Genomic DNA, 22,278 nt, shown 5'->3' with positions numbered 1-22,278 from the left:
TTTCCTCTATATCTGTGAGTCTGTTTCTGTTTTGTTATATTCGTTTATTTTTTTTTAGATTCCACATATAAGTGATAACATACAGTATGTCTTTCAGCATAATACTCTCTAGGCAGAATTTTTTTTATGGCTGAGCAATATTGCATTGTATATACACACCACATCTTTATTCATTCATCTGTTGATGGACACTTAGGTTGCTTCCATATCTTTGCTGCTGTAAATAATGCTGGTATGAACATTGGGGTGCATGTATCTTTTCAAATTAGTGTTTTTGTTTTCTTCAGATAAATACCCAGCAGTGAATTGCTGGGTCATATGGCAGTTCTATTTTTAGTTTTTTGAAGAACCTCCATACTGTTTTCCATAGTGGCTGCAGCAATTTACATTCCCACCAATAGTGTACAAGGGTTCCCATTCCTCCACATCCTCACTAACATTTGTTATTTGTAGGCTTTTTAATGATAGCCCATTCTGACCAATGTGAAGTGATATCTCATTATGGTTTTGAGTTGCATTTCTCTGGTGATTGGTGATGTTGAGCATCTTTTCATGTGCCTATTGGCCATCTGTAATATCTTCTTTGGAAAAATGTCTATTCACGTCTTCTCATTTTTAAATTGGGTTTTTTTTTTGATATTGAGTTGTATGAACTGTTTATATATATTAGAAATTAGTTCCTCATCAGTCATATCATTTGCAAATATTTTCTTCCATTCAGTAGGTTGTCTTTTTATTTTGTTGATGATTTGCTCTGCTGTGCAAAAGCTTTTAAGCTTAATCAAGTCCCATTTGTTTATTTTTGCTTTTGTTTCCTTTGCCTTAGGAGACAGATCCAAAAATAATATTGCTACGATTTATGTCAGAGAGTGTTCTGCCTATCTCTTCTTGTAGGATTTTTATGGTTTCCAGTCTTATATTTAGATCTTTACTTCATTTTAAGTTTATTTTTGTATATGGTGTGAGAAAATGTTCTCATTTTATTCTTTTACATGTAGTTATCCAGGTTTCCCAGCACCATTTATTAAAGAGACAGTCTTTTCGCCAATGTATATTCTTTCCTCCTTTGTTGAAGATTAATTGACCATAAGTGTGTAGGTTCATTTCTGGGCTCTCTATTCTGTTCCACAGATCTCTGTGTCTGTTTTTGTGCGATTACCATACTGTTTTGATGACTGTAGCTTTGTAGTATAGTCAGAAGTCAGGGCGTGTGATACTTCCAGCTTTGTTCTTTTTTCTGAAGATTGTTTGGCTACTCAGGGTCTTCTGTGAGTCCATATAAATTTTAGGATTATTCATTTGTTCTAGTTCTGTGAAAACTGTCATGGATATTTTGATAGGGATAGCATAAAATCTGTACACTGCTTTGGGTAGTATGGCCATTTTAACAATATTAATTCTTCCAATCCATCTATTTTTAAAATCGGAATTTCTGGTCACTAAAAATTGCAAATAACTTAGTTAATATTCAATTCAGAAATTTCCTTAGGATGCCAACATGACTGGGCTCATTGAAAAAATAGTCAGTATTTAACAGTAATCTTAAAGTCAAGTTTAAAGAGGAAAAGAAAATCACCCATAATGCCACCATCCTAACACAGCTTTTTTAGTCATTCTGTTTGCTTCCACTTCCTGTCAATAAATGCATAAGCATTTAACATGAGCAGTGTGGAAGACAGCTTATTAATTTGCTTCATTAGTGTAACCAAGCAAATGTTAGAGTCTTGGATGAGATTTACAAATATCCTCTAAGTGGGTGCTTGTTCATTAGCAAAATTTCTCTAACTATCTGAGTCAGTATTTTTATGTAGGAGAAACAATCTAATATCTCTACAGAAGTCATTCATTTCTTGCTTTACAAAGAAGACACACCCAGTATATGTGCACCTGCTTAGGGGAACTGTCTTCACAGAGGAGACTGAGTCCTTACTTGGTGGCCAAGCTTCCTTCTTGCTCCCCAAAGCTTATGCTAGTGTCAGGTAGCCACACCTACCCAATGTTCTTAGAACATACCAAGTACATTCCCATCTCTAGGTCTTTGCTCTTACACTTCCACCTGCCTCCAGTATCTTTCTTCTCTCTGCTTTCCCAAGGTATTTTCAGCCTCCATTCTTTAGGATCCAAATGAAGTCCCAGTTTGTCAATAAAGCTTTTTCAGAATCCTCAGGGACTTTTCCTGCCTCTGAGCTCTTCCAGTTTTAACAATCAATACCACTCATTGCCTTATACTGTTGTATCATTTACAGGCATGCTCCATCTCCTAGATTTGAAGATCTTAAAGGCAAGGACTAAATTTGATTTCTCCTCCCCTGCCTTCTGCCCACAGCTGACAGTTTGCAAATGCGTGTTGATTATAATGATGCTGTTCATATGTGATACAAAACTCTAGATTTCTAGCCATAAAAAAAAAAAAAAAAAAGAGTGTGGACTTGAAGTCAGAATGAGCCAGATTCAAATCCTACTGCATCCATTTACTAATGATGGGAACTTGGAAAAGCCTCTGAACCTCTCTGAGCCTTAGTTTTCTCATCTGTAAAATGGGGGCAATAATAGAGTTATTGGGAAGATCTAATGAGGTAATGCTTAGCACAGTGTAAAAAGTGCTTAATATATCATAAGCACTGAATACATAGTTGATGCTGTTTTCTTCCTACTAATAATAATGAAAAATAACAAGCGACTGGAGTTTGCAAATAGATTTCGAAGAGCATTAATTTAATCAAAGTCATTATCCACCAATATCATGGAAGTGTCCATTAAAGAATTTCACATTAAAAACTTGTGACAATTGAGTGGTTCTAGGGACTTTGCACTTGAGTTGAGTTCCATAGCTCTGAGATTTCGCTATCCAGTGCCAAATGTCTGTGACCCCTGCTCAGAGTTACCATGGATACCCTAATTTGAACAGTTGTTACGTTGTTTCCCTATTTCTAAATGACCCTCCAAGCTAGCTCAGTCTCCTAGAATGTTGGAACTGGGAGTAACTCTAAGGACTGCCCCCTTGTTCTGCAGACAAGGAAGCAGCAGCTTTCACAGAGTCACTTGGCAGGTATGTGACAGAGCCAGAATTTTGAACCCCAGTATCCCAACTTCCAGGTCAGAACGCAGCATTCACCATATCATGCTGACTCCTTGGAGAAAGAGTGACTCTGAGAGACTTATGTACCGTACACAGGGGCACTGGGATTTGATCTCAAAGTGTATTTATTACCATGAGCTCCACTGAGTGGTCATAGCTACCGTGGCTGCTATTTAATTATTCCATTATCTGATAATGAGACTAGTTCATGCACAAAGATGCTAAACAATAGCTACAATATGCATCTTCTCTCAAGTGTTCCTGCTCAGCATTTGAATCCAGCCTCTATGCTGGAATTCGAGTAACCTCACTCTTTAAAAGGTAGGTCTGGCAATATTAAAGAGTCACCAAACCTCCTGGGATTCACATGTAGAGTCGCTTTTGTGTATGGAAGCAAGCAGGAGGAAAAAGCCTGCATAGAAGCGTGCCATGCTCCTGGCACATTGTGGGCCCAAATAAGTGATCTTTCACTGCTACAGTTTCACCTAAGAGGAAAGCAAAGAAGGAAAATGGTGTTCGTTGCGTGAACGACTGATTACCAAAGGTGTAATTCAGTAATCACTCACAGCACCATCAGTCATGCCTGAGCAATTAAAATTTCACAAACACAATCATCACTCCGACAGGGCAAAACCTGGCTCTTATCTCAATGTTCTGGGGCTTTCTCAGATGACAGATTGTATGAGTTCCTGGCATGGAGATCTCACAATAAAATTTACCCAGCAGTGCATCTTGCCTGAATCAAATTTAACAGTCATGATGGCCCTATAAATGCGCTGGACAGGGAGGGTCCATCCCTGCTGAGCAGACACGTGCCTTGACTGATGAAGCTCCATCAAATTTCAGACCCAGGCCAAACCCAGCTGAAGCTCCCTTCCGTCTCTCATCTTCTATGAAATCAGTTATAACTCTTATCCAGAGAATCAAACAGACCTGCTTCTGGCTCAGTGTGACTCTATCAAGTCTAGCCCTGACCTCATCCCCACACATGTGGCCTCAGAGCCTTTCACTCATGATTCGTGGCCCACACACATGACAATAACCTTGAGTGCCAGTACTGTACACTGGCTGACACCACAGGGTCCAGAACCCACCATGCCACACCCTCTAGAAAGAGTGACGTGTGCCGTGCCCCTCAGGCTAACTCTCTGGGTTTATAGCATTGCATCTACGGATGCAAAGAATCCCAGATGGGCCCATTGAGCGTTTACCGTGTGTCAGGGACTTAGCGAAATATTTTAAAGGCATTATCTTATTTTATTGTCCTGATAGCCAAATGAGGAAGATTTTATTATATCCATTTTCTGTGTGTGGAAACGAAAGTCAAAGATCAAGTAACTGGTCTGAGGTCACACAGTGAACAAGTGGCAGAGCTAGGATTAGGGCCCAGATGTGTCTGACCCCAAATCCCAAGCTCATCACCTCTGTGCTCTACCGCGGCCTCTGTCACGTCGTCCTTCATTGCTAAGGTACAGCGCTGCACACGCATGCGTGAAGACCGGGCAGGCAGGACCAGAGGCGGTTGGAACTGCTCTTGCCTAGCCTCCCTCACCCATCCGTTCATCCTTCCAGCAGATGTTGATAACTGCTGCAGGCCAGGTGCTATGGCAGGAAGAAACAGCACAGAGGTCCCCTCCTTAGCATGAGGACCTCAAAGACAAACAAGGACTTATTTTGCAGGCTGCTCAGTCTGCAGCCCATGTGTGTTCACTTTTCTCTCCAGGGGTCATCTTTACCAGGAGCTTTAGGGCTGGACCTAGTTGGCTCTTGAGAGATTCCACAAAGTCCAGAACACAAGGCTGGTGCCACTACTGTTGGTCTCAGGCTAGATATTTATCCCAGGGGAACTTCAAACCATGGAGTATTCCAAAGCCTCTCCTTCCCACCTGTCTGGAATTGCTTTTTGACTACACCTTTGCATGACTCACTAGCAGCAATATTTCTGGAGCGCTTCCAATTCAAGTGAAAGTATTTGGTGTTTCTTCAGTTACTGGCTTAACCTGATGTAAAAGGGCTGGAAGGTCCTGAACAAGTTCTGCTTGATGGACCCAACACCCCCTAACACTCCTCATGCAGTTAATGATAGTTTCTTCCTTCTGGTGGGAAACCATTGGGATTAGACAGTTGTAATTGACCCTCGTGCTTAAGTCACACCAAGTCTGTGGGCACCCCTCCAGAAGACTATGCTTTTTGTAACCAGTGGAACATGAAATGGATGCAAATTTTCTGTAATAATTTCTCTGTGTCCAAAAATTATGTTCACTTGTCCTTTAAATATTCTTGTTAAGGGTAGAGAAAGCCTCCCCGCTGGGACCGCCTACATCAAACAGAGGAACACTCCATTTTGTTCCCCAGGGGTAGTAGCCAAAGGAGCTTGATAGTGTTCAGAGGACTTGGCCAAGAGCTGCAGGCAAATGACTTCTGTCTTCACTCCCTAAGACCAAGTGGACCATTCCAGCCAGGGGGTCCTAGACTACTCAAACTTCCAGAACAACCCCACTTTGGGTAAAGAGCTGCAAAATAACACAGGTCATATCTGAATGTTGCTCAGCAATGCTTTCTATAGAGAATGAAAGTAAACAAAGAATATCCCTTTCACTAGTCTCCAGCTCTTAAATGTCCTAAAATAGTCATCTCATTCCTTAATAAAAAGAATGCAGGTCAGCCTAGCCCATAGAAGGTACATAGCTGATACTGGCAACACTCTAAACAGAAGCTTCTTAGGAGGATAAACTGTTGGTCAAAAAAGCATGTTGTTCACTGATGGGAAAATGGCATAGGTTTTCAGTTTTATTCCTTTTGTGTACCAGTGGTTTTATATTATGCTGGTTTATGGCAAGGCGCTCCAAATGGTCTTTGTCCCTACGAAGTAGATACAATCTGCTCCTCCTGTGCCTACTTGATGCTACCCAAATACAGTTCCCCACTGAAGACTTGCCTCCTCCAGGAAGTCTGCTCTGACTTGTATCCTGAGAATTTTCGCAGCCTTTGTAGGGTGCTCCCTCTAAACGGTGGTCATAAAGCACTAATGGCCTCATATGACTTCAAAACAGGATAGCAATAGTCATCTGGGAAAAAATGCCTTTTGCCCACTAAATGAGAAAGCAGATGGAAAATTAGAACTGCCAAATGACTTTTCAAGAACAGCTCAAGAGTCAATCAGGTGACCTTTCCCGGGAAACTACTAAATGGATACAGCTTAGTGTTCTTGTGCAAAGTAGCAATAAACTACTGATATTTCTTTTACTTCTCTGCCAGCTATGGAAAAAAAAAATTGTCTATGAAAATTGTATATGGCGGTACAGCTTTTCTGGGGAACAAATCCACTTCTAAAATTTATCCTAAGGAATTAACTGCAGCTGTACACAGCGCCAGATGTCCATTGCTATATTATATAACAGGGGAAAAAATGTTGGGACACATTTGTAAGTAAATTGTGGTACATCCGTTGGGAGAATACTAAGCAATCGTTAAAAATCACATATAATAATATCTTAAAATATGGCAAAATATTCACAATATATTGTTAAATGAAAAAAGTTATGTTGTATGCATGGCATTATCCCAATTTTGCACATGAAAAGAATTTATGGCATAAACGCAAGGAAAAAAGATAGAAAAATGATTATCCCTGTTTTTTTCTGTATTCTCCAATTTTTCTGCAAGAATATGTTTTTTTCTTTTCGTTTTAAGTAAAAAGAAGTTACTTTTTAAAAAGATAAGCTAAATAACTGTAGCAAGAATTTGGGAAGAGAAAGTCTCTGTAATTGAACACTAACACAGCTTTAAGCTTTCTGATAGCTGAGGAAAAATATAAAGTTTTCATGTTTCATAGTGATTATTAGATAAATGTGTATCTTCTAAAGAACACTTTTCTTTATCCTCAAAGTAAACTTGTGAGCTAAGCTTGTATAACAGGAAAACCTTTTTATACTGTAAATTATTCTAAGGGGTCGAAAAGGGGGTGGACAATTTTAAAGCACTGTTTGTACTGGGTATCAGCTGTTTTCACTATGCAGCACGCATATAACTTTCTTCTGGCAACTGCTCCCTGATTTTCCTCTCTGGAACCCACCCTCACTCTCATGAAGTCCCTGTGCAAAGGGCAAGGTGACTAATCCCTAATTTCAGGGACGGACATAAACTCAGACCTGGTCAATTACAGTATCACAGTCCCCACCCCATAGTAATTGCTTAAGGGATAAACTTCGACCTAAACATAGCCAGTGAAATGCAATAAAACTTCTGTGGGACTCCTGAGAGAGAAACACATGCTCTTTTCTACTGGACTTAAATCTAGGAGGACAAAAGGCTACCAAAAACCTTCTTTTCCACCACTTAGAGTCTGAAGATGAAGCCAATATAAGGAGAACCAGTACCAAGAAACAGAGTGAGATTTGGACCTAGTATCAAGCCTCTGGGTCAAACTATACCTGAAGCTCTGTCTATCCTTGTGCTTTTTAGTTGCATAAGCCAATAAATTCCCCTTTTATTGCTTAAGCCAGGATAGGTTGAGTTTTTTTATTTGCAACCTTAATACCCATTTCCAATCCTACAGGGATGGTCAAACACACCTTTTAGAAATTATAAATATACTGCAGAACCTGAAAAACTCCCCATGAGAGTAATTAAAGGAAGCCATGATAAAGAAAGTGTTATTATCCCTATTCAGAAATCCGAGACCAGATGTCTTTTTTTTACTTTAATCATCCTCTTTGATTGGATAGTTATATTCCTGAATAATAATCCCTCCCTCAGAGTGTTGTTATGAAGAATAAATGAGGATAAAAATATATGAAAATGCTTAGAACAGTGCCTGGCACCCAATAGGTTCCCAAGAAATTTTAGTTTCCTTCCCCCAGAATATTATTGTCAAAAAACAAAATGCAGGGACTCCCCTGGTGGTGCAGTGATTAAGAATCTGCCTGCCAAAGCAGGGGACACAGGTCCGATCCCTGGTCCGGGAAGATCCCACATGCCGCAGAGCAACTAAACCCGTGCGCCATAACTACTGAGCCTGCGCTCTAGAGCCCGTGAGCCACAACTGCTGAGGCCACATGCCACAACTACTGAACCTGCGTGCTGCAACTACTGAAGCCCACGTGCCTAGACCCTGTGCTCCACAACAAGAGAAGCCACCGAAATGAGAAGCCCGCACACCACAGAGAAGAGTAGCCCCTGCTTGCCACAACTAGAGAAAACCTGCACGTAGCAACAAAGACCCAACGCAGCCAAGAAATAAAAGAAAATGTGCACAGACAAGACACTTGTAAATTATCAAGACTTGCACAGTTGTCCAAAACAATGTTCTTTGGACCTCTTTTGAACTGAAACATGATCAGAGCATAGGGTATTTGCAAGAAAACATCCCCAAAGCAATGATACTGTTATATTTACAAATGATGGACCAAAGTGTATGCCTTAGGAGAAGGACATCACAGTGGGCACTTTTGCGGAACTATGGCCACACAGGAGAACTGACCCTGAGCAGAGTTTGTCAGATGGGAAGCAGGAAGGCCTACGAAGGACTAGGCACAGTGACATGTTTGATGTGTCAACTGAGAAAGCAAGGAGCATGAAAACAGCTCCAGGGATGACTCCAAAGAGATGTATGTCCCGAAAGCTGGACTTCTTTTTGGAAATGTTGCAGGTGCTCCTAAGAGGTTAATGTGGTACCAAGAGCGTGTGTTTTAAGTTATACACACCTAAACTACAGTCTCAGCACTGCCACTTACCTGCTAAGTGATCTTGAGCTATTTCTTAAACTAACTCTCAGGTTTTTTATCTGTGACATTTGAATAACAGTATGTACTGGTAGTAGCTCCTTTCCTCCAAGATGTGCCAAGCATTAGGGAAGGTCACAGATAGCCCTGTTCTCCTGTTGGGTATATGATGGGTTTGTACTTCCCTATCGCCTTGGAAGTGGGGTGTATTCTTGTAGTTTGCTTTGGGAAATGAAATGTGAGGTGAAGTGCCTTGTATCTGGTGAGGTGGAAGCTTCAAGAGCCAGAGCGTGATTTGTTAGGTCCCCTTCTACCTGACGAGGTGATTCTAGACACAAGATTGGGTCTCTTGTCAGCCTGAATTGCCTGGTGTCTATAATGAAAAAAACTCCCCTGGTGAACTGCACTGAATATGGATCATGAACGAGAAATAGGTTTTGAGTTGCTCCTTACTGCAGCACAACCAAGCCCACCCTGTTTGATGCACCAAGGTAGCCCCTCTTACTTACATGAAGTCATTTAGAGATATTCAGCATGTAATTTAATTCTCTCAAAACTTTGAACCTCTCCATATGTTACAATCAATGTCAAAGTACTTCTAGAACTTTACAAGCAAAATTAGGAAGATTCAAAGTAAAATGGATGTGATTAGAAAGGATTGCTAATACCCAGTGCCAGTGAAGATACAGGATGACAAATATTCTCACACTCTGTTATAAAAATGTAAATTGCATAAGCTTTCTGAAGGACAATCTAACCCTTTCCCTGGATAGGGAAGTGCAAACCTATCATTTACCCAGCGGGAGAACAGGACTATCTGTGGCTTCTCTCATGACTGGCACATCTTGGAGGCAAGGAGCTACTACCAGGTACATATTATCATTCAAATTATCAAAATTTAACCTAATTTAGAAATGTCTTCTTAGAAAATTATGAAACACTTATGCAAAGAAATACGTATAAGTATGTTCTCTGATGTACTAGTTGCAAGAGTGAAAAGTTGGAAATGACCCAAATGTCTAACACTAGGAGGTCAGTTATATAAACATGGTAAATACATATATGGAACGCTGCTGTGCAGCCATGAAGAACAATGAGGTCAATCCATATTTCTGAACACAAGTATATCCGTGATATATTATTTGTAAAGGGCAAAGTGAAATAGCATATGCTGTATGATTCTGTTTTCATAAATGTATATTTGCAATACTGAAAAAAGAGCTACCTAAATGCAGTTAATGGGTTATCTTTCTGTAATAAGCTAAAATTGATTTCCACTTTCTTTGTTTTTCCTTCTGAGTGCCTGATTCTTTTCTTTTTTACAATAAATGTAATTATTACTTTTTTAATCAGAAAAAAAGTAATAAAGCTATTTTTATTCTGAAAATGGAGGGGGATGAGTGGGAGGTAAGAGGCTGAAGGAGAAAGAGTCAGAGAGATGGAAAGAGTGACCAAGAGGTTGTCTATAAACCAGGGCTGCAGTGATTGGGAAACACCCAAGTTCTTTCGAGAAGAGTTATGTTCTTTTTCTTTTCCATTATGGTTTATGACAGGATATTGAATATAGTTCCCTGTGTAATACAGTAGGACCTTGTTGTTTATCCAATCTCTATATAATAGTTTGCATCTGCTAATCCCAAAATCCCAATCCACCCCTCCCCCTTGGCAACCACAAGTCTGTTCTCTATGCCTGTGAGTCTGTTTCTGTTTCATAGAAAAGTTCATTCATAACCATAGTTCAAAAAGAGTCATGTACCAAAATGTTCATTGCAGCTCTGTTTACAGTAGCCAGGACATGGAGGCAACCTAAATGTCCATCAACAGATGAATGGATAAAGAAGATGTGGCACATATATACAATGGAATATTGCTCAGCCATAAAAAGAAATGAAATGGAGGTATTTGTAATGAGGTGGATGGAGTTAGAGTCTGTCATGCAGAGTGAAGTGGGTCAGAAAGAGAAAAACAAATGCAGTATGCTGACACATATATATGGAATCTAAGGAAAAAAAAAAAAAAAAAAGGCCATGAAGAACCTAGTGGCAGGACGGGAATGGAGACGCGGACCTGCTGGAGAATGGACTTGAGGATATGGGGAGGGGGTGGGGTGAGATGTGACGGGGTGGGAGAGTGTCATGGACGTGTATACACTACCAAATGTAAAATGGATAGCTGGTGGGAGGCGGCCGCATGGCACAGGGAGATCAGCTCGGTGCTTTGTGACCACCTGGGGGGGTGGGATGGGGAGGGTGGGGGGGGGGGATGCAGGAGGGAAGAGATATGGGAACGTATTGTGTGTGTATGGCTGATTCACTTTGTTGTAGAGCGGAAGCTAACACACCATTGTGGGGCAATTATACTTCAATAAAGATGTTTTAAAAAAAAAAAAAAGTTCATTCATGTCATATTTTAGAATTCACATATACGGGATATCATATGGTATTTGTCTTTCTCTTCCTGACTTACTTCACTTAGTATGATAATCTGTAGGTCCATCCATGTTGCCTCAAATGGCATTATTTCATTATTTTTTATGGCTAAGTAGTATCCTGTTGCGTACATATACCACATCTTCTTTATCCATTCATCTGTCCTTGGACATTTAGGTTGTTTCCAAGTCTTGGCTATTGTAAATAGTGCTGCTATGAACATAGGAGTGCATGTATCTTTTTGGATTATAGTTTTTTCCAGATATATGCACAGGAGTGGAATTGCTATGGCAGCACCAATTTACATTCCCACCAACAATGTAGGAGGATTCCCTTTTCTCCACACCCTCTGCAGCAATTTTTTTTTTTTTTTTTGGCTACGCTGCGCGGCATATGAGATCCTAGCTCCCCAACCAGGGATTGAACCCACACCCTCAGCAGTGAAAGCGCAGAGTCCTAACCACTGGACCACCAGGGAATTCCCTATTTGTTGACTTTTTAGTGATGGCCGTTCTGACCGTTGTGCGGTGGTACCTCATTGTAGTTTTGATTTGCGTTTCTCTAATAATTAGCGATGATGAGCATCTTTTCAAGTGCCTATTGACCATCTGTATGTGAGAAGGGTTATGTTTAAAATAGTTGTAACCAAGTGATACCAAAAGCTAATCAACTATATTCGGCCCTGAGAAAAGACATTTTTTAAAGGTTGTTCAGCATGGAGTGTAGGAAAAAAGTCCAGCAGCCAAAATGTGTCATTGTGTCCAGAGCCGCTCTATCCAAGAGAACGGCCACTAGCCCCACAGCTAATGAGCATCTGGAATGAGTTTAATCCAAATTGAGATGTACCATGAGTGGAACATAAACACTGGACTTTAAAGACTTAGTATGAAAAAAAGAATATAAACTATCTCAAGAATTTTAACATAGATTGTGTGTTGAAATGATATCATTTCAGATATATTGGTTTAGATAAAAGACATTATTTAGATTAACCTCACCTGCTACTTTTTACTTTTCTAATGTGGCTACTAGAAAACTTAAAATTCCATGTGTGGCCCACATTTTATTTCCACTGGACAGTGCTGGTCTAATTATTGTCCAGAGGAAAGATTGTCAGCTCTTGCTTAACTTACCTAAACCCAGTCATCCAGAATTTATATTTATCAAATATACAATATTTTATGTCTGATAGAATGGTTTCCATTGCTTTTTAAAAGTTTGACTTTTTTTTTTTCTATTTGCCCACTTTTGAGTACTTTCAATATATTTAAGCCAATTTATCTAAAGCTACTTGTTTCAATTTTAAGCTTAAATACTAATCAGAAGGTGAGAATATTTGGAGAAGGTTGGACATATTCAGAAAAGGGGGAGATTATTCCCTATGACTAGGAAAACAACATAACATTTCACACCTTTCTGTCACCACTTTTCTTTCTTTTCAGTGAAGAGGGAAAAGGCAGCTCAGTGCAAAGAACTCAGAAGTGCAAATCAGGCCCCCTCCTCTGGGTAAAATTTTAGCAGGTACAGTAAGTCCCCTACATACGAAAGAGTTCCGTTCCAAGAGCGCGTTCGTGTGTTCAATTTGTAAGTCCAGCAAAGTTAGCCTAGGTACCGAACTAACACAATTGGCTACATAGTGCTGTACTGTAATAGGTTTATAATACTTTTCACACAAATAATACATAAAAAACAAACAAATACAAAAAATAAAACATTTTTAATCTTACATACAGTACCTTGAAAAGTACAGTAGTACAGTACAACAGCTGGCATACAGGGGCTGGCATCGAGTGAACAGGCAAGAAGAGTTACTGACTGGAGGAGGGAGAGGAAGTGGGAGATGGTAGAGCTGAAGGAACGTCAGCAATAGGAAACGGGGGCAAGCTGCAATTTCACTCACGCCTGACGTTGATGGAACGCATGTTTGCATCTTTGAAAGTTCGCAACTTGAAGGTTCGTATGTAGGGGACTTACGTAGTGATATCCTCTCCATAGATTTCATACCAACATAAATTCCAGATGGATTAAAGAGACACTTTTAAACCATAAGAAAAACTAGAAGAATATTAAATGTACTGTGTATTTAACCATTGGGACAGGAGGATTTTTTGCAAACAATAAAAGTATCTTTTAATTCACTGAAATAAAAATAACAACATTTAATTTTAAAGTAAGGCTTGACTCTTTGTCTTCACATGCTCAGCCCAGGACACATTTTGTGCTCCTTCCTTCATGTATACAGTTAGGCCACCAACTTATAGATTGGCATATAGGCTCAAATTAGAGGTTGTCCTGACTGACCCTTGCCACTCTCTTAGAATAAACTAGCCTAGCTTTTTTTAAAATTGGAGTATAGCTGATTTACAACATTGTGTTAGTTTCAGTGTGTAGCACAGTGATTCAGTATATATACAGTAGTGTGTATCTGTTAATCCCATACTCCTAATCCATCCCTCCCCCACCTTTCCCCTTTGGTAACCATAAGTTTGTTTTCTATGTCTATGAGTCTCTTTCTGTTTTGTAAATAAGTTCATTTGTATCTTTTTTTTTTTAAGTTCTACATATAAGTGATATCCTATGGTATTTGTCTTTCTGTGGCTTACTACGCTTAGTATGAGAATCTCTAGGTCCTTCCATGTTGCTGCAGGGACAGGAGGACTTTTAAAGAAGCAAAGAAAAAGGTGGAAAAAAGGATGGATAGGTTAGACTATGTACAAATTTAAAACTTACAAAGTATAGAAATGAGACAAGAGAAAATAATTATAGCAAATATCACAAACATTAAAGAAACTTTTAAAATGTATAGATATTAGACAAGTTAATTTTAAAAATACTTTGAGGGCTTCCCTGGTGGCACAGTAGATAAGAATCTGCCTGCCAATGCAGGGGACACGAGTTCGAGCGCTGGTCCGGGAAGATCCCACATGCCGCGGAGCAACTGGGCCCGTGAGCCACAACTACTGAGCCTGAACTCTAGAGCCCACAAGCCACAACTACTGAAGCCTGCGTGCCTAGAGCCCGTGCTCCGCAACAAGAGAGGCCACCGCAATGAGAACCCCGTGCACCGCAACGAAGAGTAGCCCCCGCTCGCCGCAACTAGAGAAAGCCTGCGTGCAACAATGAAGACCCAACACAGCCAAAAATAAATAAATAAAATTTAAAAAAAAATACTTGACCCCCAAATGTAAAAGGCCTGAATCAATAATTCATCAAAGAAGAAGAATAACTGTCAAATAGCACCATGAGAAAATGTTCACTCTCCCTTGTAAACAAATGAATGCAAATTAAAACAAAAGTAAGTTATCTATTCTACCTACCTGATTGGCAAAGTTATTATTGTGATTGTTGTTTTGTTTGGTGCTGGTGAGAATATAGTAAAATGGGTACTAATATATATCTTGATGGCTCTGAAATTTTATATAAACTCTTTGAAAAACATTTGCTGTAAAAAGACTTTGATAAAGTAATTCCATGTCTGGAATCTATCCCCAAGGAAAAACATAAACACAAAAATCTTTATGAGCAAAAATACTTGTCACAGAGTTATTTATAATATTTAAAAATTAAAAACAACTTCTAATTTCCAAACAATAAGAAAAGGCTTAAGTAAAATATGGTATATTCACTCAATGGAATACTATGTAGTCAATAAAACTGTTTGCCCAGGCTATGTACTAACATGGAAAATGGACTATGATATAATATTTAGTGAAGAAACAGGGTTTCAAATTGTATACATACATATACATTGCATGATCATAACTATGTAAAACTGTTCATTTAAAAAAAGATGGAAGGAAATATTATGTTTACCTTTCAGCAGTCGAGCCATGAATTATATTTTTCTATTTTTCTGAAATGTATTTTGTTAATGCCTATGAGTGATTATTATGGTAGGCCAAATAGTATAAATGAGTATTTCTATAGACTCCCCAAAGATGTCCATATCCTTATCCCCAGAACCAGTGAATATGTTACCTTACCCAGTAAAAGGGGCATTGTAGATGTGATTAAATTAAGGATCTCAAGATAGGGAGCTTATCCTGGATTATGTGGTCCAATGTAATCACATAAGTCTTGTAAGAGGAAGGCAGTAGTGTTAGAGAAAGAAGGCAATATGATAACAGTAGCAGAGGTTGTAGTCAGGGAGAGATTTGAAGATGCTTCACTGATGGCTTTGGAGATAGAGGAAGGGACTGTGAGCCAAAGAATGCAGGCCACCTCTAGAAGCTGGAAAAGGCAAGGAAACAGATTTTCCCCTAGAGCCTCCGGAAGAAGCACAGCCCTGCTAACACCTTGATTTTAGGATTTCTGATCTCTATATCTGTAAGATAATAAATTAGCGTTATCTCAACTAATAAGGACATACTCTATAGCACGGGGAACTCTGCTCAATACTTTGTAATGACCTATATGGGAAAAGAATCTAAAAAAGAGTGAATATATGTATATGTGTAACTGATACACATTGCTGTACAGCAGAAACTAACACAACATTGTAAATCAACTATACTCTAATAAAAACTTTTTTAACGTTTTTATTGGAGTATAATTGCTTTACAATGGTGTGTTAGTTTCTGCTTTATAACAAAGTGAATCAGTTATACATATACATATATCCCCATATCTCTTCCCTCTTCCATCTCCCTCCCTCCCACCCTCCCTATCCCACCCTTCAAGCTGGTCACAAAGCATGGAGCTGAGCTCCCTGTGCTATGTGGCTGCTTCCCACTAGCTATCTACTTTACATTTGGTAGTGTGTATATGTCCATATATACACTACCACTCTCTCACTTTGTCCCAGTTTACCCTTCCCCCTCCCTGTGTCCTCAAGTCCATTTTCTAGTAGATCTGCATCTTTATTCCCATCTTGCCCCTAGGTTCTTCATGACCATTTTTTTTTTTTTTTTAGATTCCATATATATGTGTTAGCATACGATATTTGTTTTTCTCTTTCTGACTTGCTTCACTCTGTATGACAGACTCTAGGTCCATCCACCTCACTACAAATAACTCAATTTCGTTCCTTTATATGGCTGAGTAATATTCCATTGTATATATGTGCCACATCTTCTTTATCCATTCATCTGTTGATGGACACTTAGGTTGCTTCCATGTCCTGGCTATTGTAAATAGAGCTGCAATGAACATTGTGGTACATGACTCTTTTTGAATTATGGTTTTCTCAGGGTATATGCCCAGTAGTGGGTTTGCTGGGTTGTATGGTAGTTCTATTTTTAGTTTTTTAAGGAACCTCCATACTGTTCTCCATAGTGGCTGTATCAATATACATTCCCACCAACAGTGCAAGAGTGTTCCCTTTTCTCCACACCCTCTCCAGCATTTATTGTTTGTAGATTTTTTGATGATGGCCATTCTGACCAGTGTGAGGTGATATCTCATTGTAGTTTTGATTTGCATTTCTCTAATGATTAATGATGTTGAGCATTCTTTCATGTGTTTGTTGGCAATCTGTATATCTTCTTTGGAGAAATGTCTATTTAGGTCTTCTGCCCATTTTTGGATGGGGTTGTTTGTATTTTTGATATTGAGCTGCATGAGCTGCTTGTAAATTTTGGAGATTAATCCTTTGTCAGTTGCTTCATTTGCAAATATTTTCTCCCATTCTGAGGGTTGTCTTTTCGTCTTGTTTATGGTTTCCTTTGCTGTGCAAAAGCTTTTAAGTTTCATTAGGTCCCATTTGTTTATTTTTGTTTTTATTTCCATTTCTCTAGGAGGTGGGTCAAAAAGGATCTTGCTGTAATTTATGTCATAGAGTGTTCTGCCTATGTTTTCCTCTAAGAGTTCAATAGTGTCTGGCCATACATTTAGGTCTTTAATCCATTTTGAGTTTATTTTTGTGTATGGTGTTAGGGAGTGTTCTAATTTCATTATTTTACATGTACCTGTCCAGTTTTCCCAGCACCACTTATTGAAGAGGCTATCTTTTCTCCATTGTATATTCTTGCCTCCTTTATCAAAGATAAGGTGACCATATGTGCATGGGTTTATCTCTGGGCTTTCTATCCTGTTCCATTGATCTATATTTCTGTTTTTGTGCCAGTACCATACTGTCTTGATTACTGTAGCTTTGTAATATAGTCTGAAGTCCGGGAGCCTGATTCCTCCAACTCCTTTTTTCTTTCTCAAGATTGCTTTGGCTATTCGGGGTCTTTTGTGTTTCCATACAAATTTTTTAAAAAAGAAAATCATACAATCTCAAAAAAAAAAAAAAGAAATTTACATTATCTTAAGCCACTAAGTTATGGTAATTAGTTACAGCAGCAACAGGAAGCAGATACAAATATATACCATTTTTATGGTGGAAACAAAGTTTTTTTGGTTAAAACTCACTTTATTTGATTTTAAAAAGCTTTAAAAATAATATGTGGGTTAATATTTGTAGTCCAGTGGTGTTACTTCATCATTTAGATGTCACAAAATATAAAGTGCAATAGAGCTTAATATGTTTCTGATGAACTTGTCTCCTCTTTCCACTCTCCCTGTCAACACAGAAATGCCTCACTACACAGCAATAAACACTGGATTTGGGGTAATTTGCTTAATAATGAAATCTAGTACACAAATGTCTGAGAAGCAGACAACAAGCAGCAGGAAGGAGAAGTTTTAAAAAGGGGATAAAGTCTATGAATCATAAGTAAAAACACTCCCTGAGCTGAGCAACTCCAGATTTATGCAAATTCAACACTGCACAAAAATTTCCAAAAGACACATAATATGATTTTATTATGATTTTATTATGATTTATTATATAGTTTTTATTATAATATAATAATATAATTATTATTATTATCTCAGAAGTCTGAGATAGTTAATGGAATGGAAATACAGAACAACTGTTATTATTTCCTCACTTGCTTTCTGCCTGTTCTCCCTTCAGTCCAGTGTCTTGTCCCATCCTGGACTCCAGGTTTGATTTCATGTTGACAGGTCCTGCTCCTGCTGCTTTGATCTTGGTGTTTCAAGTCACCTGGAGGGTCTGGTTCCTGACCTTCAGCTCCCCCTCCAACATCCCCACCCCACAGTCTAGTTTAGATTCACTCCACCCATTTTCTCTCTTGGACACTATTTCTGGTCTTCATTAGCTCACCTCTGAAGACTCTACCTCCAGTCTTGGGCTCTAGGAGATGAAGGGCAGGGGGGAGGTGGGAGGGAGCATGGATAAAGGTGAGAAGGTGGACAACCTTCAACCAATGGGCAAAATTATCTTTGAAATAGGGGTAGAAGAGAAAGGAAGGAGGGAGAGGGGGAAGGAGGAAGGGAGGAAGGAAGGAAAGGAAGGAAAGGAGGAGGGGAGGAAGGAAGGAAAGAAGGAAGGAAGGGGAAGAGGGAGGGGAAGAGAAAGGGAAAAGAAAAGGAAAAAAGATGGAAAAGAACTATATAACATAAAACAGTTACCAGTCGCCTTAGGGGAAAAATACTCAGAAAGCTGTGGAAACCATTCCATCACACATGAAATGTTTTAACAAATACTCATTTAAGGTAAATGGCTCATTAGCTGACCTGGCCGTTGGGTGAACTGGTTTTTGTGAGGTGGCCTGTTTTCCAAGTGTGCCCTAGCACGTGCACACTTGTACACCACACGGCAGGTTTGGCACATCCTGGACCTGGGGAAAAGTGCCTGTGGCCATCCTCACATGCAGACAGTCTGCTCAGATCCCCTAATTATCTGGTTCGTCTACACTCATCAAGCTGCCGTCTCATTATAATGTGGCTTCCCATGTAGATTTTCCCACTGGGAAAGAACAGGCTGACCTGTAAGTGGGAGTATTCTGGTCCCACTGGCAGTTACTCTGCACGGAAATTAATAAATCAGTCTTCTCTTGGGAATTTGATTTGTAGGTCCATTCTCAGAGTCTAAAAATTTTTTTCCTGCACTAAAAGTAGTTATGTTATTGTCTTAGTTAAGGCAATTCAATGAAACCCACTTTAGGTAGTATTAACACAATGTAGGAATTTATTACAAGATGGTGGTGGTGTGTCACAGAACTCAAGGGCAGAAAGGGCAATTAGGACTAGAACCAGAAACCAGAAAGCAGTCAGGATTGAAGCTGCTGCCCCTGCTGTTGGTCTGCATCTCGCATTCCCAAGGCTGCCCCTCGTTTCTGTCTCACACATGCTTCATTTTTTTCTCTCTACAGATTAGCTTTCTCTGCTTCTCAGACATGCAGCTGAAGAAGGCTACCTCTCACCTGCCTCAGCGCCAGCAGCCAAAGGAGACAAGCACCTGTGAGTCCCAATTCTAAATTCCCACAGATAGAATCTGATTGGCCCGATTTGGGTCAGATATCCACCCTAATCAAATTCTCTGTGACTGGTTGGGGGAGCTGGGAGCCGGAGGACAGGTTCAGGCCCAGCTCCATGAAATTGAGAACAATTCCCAGAAGAAGAAGGAAGATTATGGAATGGATGGGGCAAGCATCCCCCAGATTGCCACAAACTCTGAGTCAGAAATGATCCAGAGTTTGGAACATTTTTTTCTTTTTGGAACTTTCTGGAATTTTTTTTTGAAGTATAGTTTATTTACAATGTTACTACAGGTGTACAGCAAAGTGATTCAGTTATGTATATATATATATATATATATATATATATATATATATATTCTTTTTCAAATTCTTTTCCATTATGGTTTATTACAGGATGTTGAATATAGTTCCCTTTGGTAACCATAAGTTTGTTTTCTATGTCTGTGAGTCTGTTTCTGTTTTGTAAATAAGTTCATTTATATCATATTTTAGATTCCACATATAGGTGATATTTTATGTTATGTCTTTCTCTGACTTACTTCACTTAGTATGATAATCTCTAGGTTCATCCATGTTGCTACAAATGGCATTATTTCATCTTTTTATGGCTTAGTATTCCACTGTGTACATATTCCACATCTTCTTTATCCATTCATCTGTCGATGGACACTTAGGTTGCTTCCATGTCTTGGCTATTGTGAATACTGCTGCTACGAACATTGGGGTGCATGTATCTTTTTGAATTAGAGGTTTCTCCGGATAGATACCCAGGAATGGTATTGCTGGATCATACAGCAATTCTATTTTTAGTTTTTTAAAGAACCTCCATCCTGTTTTCCATAGTGGCTGCACCAATTTACATTCCCAAGAATTCGGAATTTTTTATATTCTAGGATATGATCAGGTACCTCACATAACATCACCCCCCCAGCAGAGTCTAAAGCAGCTTCCTATAATCAAACACATCAATATTTTTAGAATGAAAACATGAATATTCATACAAAATAGGAAATAGGATTATAAATAGCCTCACGTGAGTTCAGGTTTTGCCTCCAAAGGAGTTACAAAAGTGCTTTTGGTTTTCAGATCATTAGAATTTCAAAACTGCAGATGAGAGGTTTAGATTACACTACTCTGGGCTTGCAAAGCCGAAGACAGACCATAATAGTATCAAGGCACTTCCTCCTAGGGACTCCCTAGAACCTTACTCCTCCGAGTGTGGTCTCTGGACCAGCAACGTCAACGTCACCAGGGACCTTGTTGGAAGTGCTGAATCTCAGGTCCCATCCTAGCTCTACTGAATCAGAATTTGCATTTTAAAAAGGTGCATAGTGTCTTAGTCCATTCAGGCTGTTATAACAAAGTACCATAGACTGGGTGGCTTATAAACAACAGAAATTCATTGCTCGTAGTTTAGGAGGCTGGGAAGTCCAAGATCAAGGTACTAGCAGATTCATTGTCTGGTGGAGCCCTCTTCCTGGTTCATAGACAACTGTCTTTTTGCTGTGTCCTGACATGCTGGAAGGGGTTAGGGAGCTCTGTGGGATCTCTTTTATAAGGGCATTAACCCCATTCATGAAGGCTTCACCCTCATGGCCTAAGCAACTCCAAAATTCACCTAATATCATCATCTTGGGGGTTAAGATTTCAACACAGGAATTTTAGGGGGACACTAACATTCAGTCCATAGCACCCCAGTGCTTTGTATGCATGTTAAAGTTTGAGAAGCACTGTTCTAAGTGGCCCTGGACATACTATTTTTGTTCTCACCTCCCTGGTTCTCAGATTCCTGAATCCCTAGCCCAGCCTCCGATGTTATCTCCCTTAAACCCACCCTTCATGATGCATCCAAAGTAAATCTTCAGTTATGTCATTCCCTAGTTTACAACAAAACAAAATAAAACAAATATATGTTTTTAAAAACCTCAATGCTCCTAATTCCCTACCACAGAGATTCTTTTTTTGTTTGTTTCTTTTCTTTTTCTACAGCAGAGATTCTTAATATGGATGGGGTTAGAGAATATCTATATCCTCTAAAATTAACTGTAAAATTTTGAGTGCATATTTATTTTACTAGGGAGTAGATCCATGGCTTCCATTAGTTTTTCAAAGGGGTCTGTGACCCCATGAAGGGTAAGGATTCATCTTCTTGTAACTCTGATCTATTTATAGTTTCCCATGCCTTTGTGTGTGTGTGTGTGTACGCATGCTTATAACATTTCCTCTGCTGAGATTTCTTTTATAAATGCACTGGATTGAATGTCTACCATGTGCTAGATGCTACAAATACCACAGTGAACAAGCCAAGAAGGCTCCTCTCGCCATTTGGCATCTGGCTTTTGCTCATCCTTCAAGGCTTAGCTCAGCTTCATCTCCTCCAGGAAGGCTGAGATAAGCCCTTCATTTTTTTTTTGTGATGTTTTCAAACCATCATACAAATTATTATTGTTTATTTATTTATTTCTTTGTTTATTTATTTTTGGCTGCATTGGGTCTTTGTTGCTGTGCGCGGGCTTTCTCTAGTTGTGGCGAGTGGGGACTACGCTTCATCGCGGTGCGTGGGCTTCTCATTGCGGTGGCTTCTCTTGTAGCGGAGCTCGGGCTCTAGGCACCCGGGCTTCAGTAGTTGTGGCACGTGAGCTCAGTAGTTGTGGCTCGAGGGCTGTAGAGCACAGGCTCAGTAGTTGTGGCGCATGGGCTTAGTTGCTCCGCGGCATGTGGGATCTTCCCGGACCAGAGATCGAACCCGTGTCCCCTGCATTGGCAGGTGGATTCTT

The 22,278-nt window shown here is 39.6% G+C and overlaps 1 long non-coding RNA gene across 1 annotated transcript in view; it reads left to right on the top strand.

The window, feature by feature from the left end:
• The window catches only part of LOC137771237 (uncharacterized), a 66,026-nt gene extending 46,545 nt beyond the window's left edge, over window positions 1–19,481 (top strand). The window contains exon 4 of the long non-coding RNA XR_011075349.1: window positions 19,394–19,481. This is a non-coding gene — a long non-coding RNA (uncharacterized lncRNA). The remainder of the gene's footprint in view (window positions 1–19,393) is intronic.
• The last annotated feature ends 2,797 nt before the right edge of the window (window positions 19,482–22,278 follow it).

This window comes from Eschrichtius robustus, chromosome 11 (assembly GCF_028021215.1).
Source record: "Eschrichtius robustus isolate mEscRob2 chromosome 11, mEscRob2.pri, whole genome shotgun sequence".
In the NCBI taxonomy this organism is placed as follows: Eukaryota; Metazoa; Chordata; class Mammalia; order Artiodactyla; family Eschrichtiidae; genus Eschrichtius; species Eschrichtius robustus.
This window is presented reverse-complemented; position numbering and strand designations above follow the sequence as displayed.